At 38.6% G+C, this 2,891-nt stretch overlaps 1 pseudogene; it reads left to right on the top strand.

Annotated features, from left to right (window-relative positions):
- Nucleotides 1-2,891, top strand: part of LOC107719302 (obscurin-like protein 1) — a 14,064-nt pseudogene that overhangs the window by 9,344 nt on the left and 1,829 nt on the right.

Genomic DNA, 2,891 nt, shown 5'->3' with positions numbered 1-2,891 from the left:
CAGCAGCTCATTTGCATTTAAAAAGACAGGCCCAAAGAACTGCTTTTTTCTGCTTCCACTCAAAATAGGCATTTTCAAAATGATATAATAAATGATCTGTGGAGTATTTTGAGCTGAAACTTCACAGACACATTCTGGGGACACCAGAGACTTATATTACATATTGTAAAAAGGGGCATAATATGTCTCCTTTAACATGATTTCTTAGGGGAAAAAAACTGGATCACTTCTTATTAATATTTTTTTTTAAAGTTCCACCTAAGTGTCCACCTAATCAAAATCATGTGGTGTGACCAACAAAGTCATATGGTCTAACTGAATTGCATAAATATTGAGAATAAACAAACAAGAAAGCTGAAGATTTTACCTTTATTTTCAAGGCAACGTTAGTTCCGACCGTAAATTGTCATGTGGACTCCCTAAAAACCTAATGATTTTAATGAATTAATAATTCATGATATTTATTTCTACCTTGAAAATATATATATTTAAAATGTTTAAAAATGATTTTGAAAATAATATCTAAGAGAAGCTATTATTTACTTGCTTGAACTGAATCATTTATTGAAAATGAATTACTTTTCTTAGCATGTGTTTTAAACTAGACTTTTTCTTTCTTTATGGTGGACACTCAATTGTGTCATTGGCCCATTTACCTGAGAAATGCAATGAGACCTTATATGCCTTATGTGTTGTATTTATCTCCAGAGCCTCCTGTTAAGTTCCTCAACAAAGAAGAGGTAAACCTGGTCACTGGTTATGAAGCAGAGGCTGTCACTTTTACTGCTATGGTTTCCAGACCCAATGCCACAGTGCAATGGCTTAAAGACTGGACTCCAGTCAGTGATGAACGATTCCACATGGCCAGCCTGGGCCTGACCCGTACTTTCACCATCAACCCGTTAAAAAAGTTTGATAGTGGAGAGTACACATGTGATGCAAACACAGATGAGATGCACTTCAGCCTCCTGGTCAAAGGTTGGTAACTGGAATCACACTTTTGCTTGAGACAGCTTTAAAAGCAAAGTCAAAGGAGTGTTGATCCTGTGTGTTTTACAGACATGCGTATTAAATTTGTGAAGCAGGATGGAGTGGAGATCATTCCCAGCCGTCGCTTCTCTATCCGTGCCAACGGGACAGAGAGGAGTCTCACAATCCATCGTCTCACCAAAGAAGATACTGGAGAGTATGCTTGTGAGTCCAAAGATGACTGCACCAGCGCCAGATTAAGGGTAGAATGTAAGTGCAAAACAAGTTACTCATTTGAAGATACTAAAACACACACACTTCGTCAATACTATCCACTTGCTTCCCATTTGCAGTGCCCCGTGTGGTGGAATTCCTCACCGAGCTTCACAATACCACAGTGATGGAGGGTGAGGATGCTACCTTTAAGTGTGTGGTCTCCCCAGATGATGTCCAGTTGGTCTGGCTCATGGATGGAGAACCCATCAAACCCAGTGATCGCTTCCATATTGAACAGAACAGCCTCTGCCATACTCTGATGATCCGGAAGGTCCAGCTGCTGGATTCCTCCCGGATCACTGCAGAGGCTGAGGGTATCATTTCTAAAGCCAGCCTCAAGGTCCATGGTAAGTAAATGAAAGCTAGATAAAGTAATTAAATAAATGATTCCTTTTGATGATTAGTTCACCCCAAAAAGAAGGTTCTGTCATCATCTACTCACCCTAAAATGTTTTTAAACAAGTCATGGAACACAAAATGAGATATTTTGTAAAAAGTCCAAGCTGCCCTTTTTCAGATAAGAAAAATGATCAGTCATTCACACTGCTATGCTCTAATTAAAAACAAAACTTAAAAAACTATAGCAGTAATCTGTATGATTTTTTCACTGTGTTCCTTTATTTAGTTTCTGTCAGTTAATTCTGGTCCTTGCCCTAACAGTTCTAAAATTGTCTATACATGGAGTACATTTTTTTATTTAGTTTTTATTAAATAAGATTTACTAAATAAACTCTTACTATTTGAAGCGAGGAAAATTGTCATACGCAAGGGGCTGATGGACATTGAGACATTTGAGAGAGAGACGGCGTCCTTCGAGGTGGAACTTTCTCATGCTGATGTGGAGGGTGTGTGGCAAAAAGATGGCCTGCGTGTCAAACCCAATAACAACTGGCGTGTTAGTTGCAATGGACGAGTACATGGTCTTACCCTCTCCAACCTCACGCCAGAGGATAATGGTAGCATTGTCTTCTCTGCAGAAGGTCTGAGAACTACTGCCAGACTGGTAGTCAAAGGTGGGTATATGTAACTAATACTAACAAACTAAAGCTAGGCCTAATAGTATACTTCCAAGTTTAGGGGATCTTATTTTTTTTCACATAGTTGGCAAAAATAACAAGCATTGTACATTAAATCCTTAGAAACACCAGTAACGATCATTAAGAAGCTGTCCGATGTCAGGCTTGAGGAGGGATCTGCAGTCATTTTGGAGTATGAGTTGTCTAGGCCAAATGTGGATGTCAGATGGCAAAAGGTACTCATAAAAAATGCTCAGTACCTTCCTAAATATGTTTTCATTCTTTCTCACTGAGCTGTTTTCTTTTGATGAATCGATTGGCAGAATGGGTTGGAGCTGAAATCCAGTAAGACTTTGAGGATTTATTCCATGGGACGTAAACGCTGTCTACAGATCTTGGAATGCAGCATCAGTGACTCAGGCCTTTATAGTTGTGAAATAGGTGACCTCAGCACTACCTGTAAACTTGAGGTCTATGGTAAGCCTGTTTCACCTTATTTTTCATTTCTTTCTCAGCTTGTTGCTTATTGGTGTAGCAAATTAGCTCAAAAGGGAAATGTATATAAATAATTGCAGTTAATTATGATTAATTACAATTATTTATATCAGCTGCCAGTAGTAACTGTAGCAG

The sequence above is a fragment of the Sinocyclocheilus rhinocerous genome, unplaced genomic scaffold, assembly GCF_001515625.1.
Source record: "Sinocyclocheilus rhinocerous isolate Xijiao unplaced genomic scaffold, SAMN03320098_v1.1 scaffold1142, whole genome shotgun sequence".
In the NCBI taxonomy this organism is placed as follows: Eukaryota; Metazoa; Chordata; class Actinopteri; order Cypriniformes; family Cyprinidae; genus Sinocyclocheilus; species Sinocyclocheilus rhinocerous.
The sequence above is the reverse complement of the archived record's forward strand: the minus strand, read 5'-3'. Positions and strand labels throughout refer to the sequence as shown.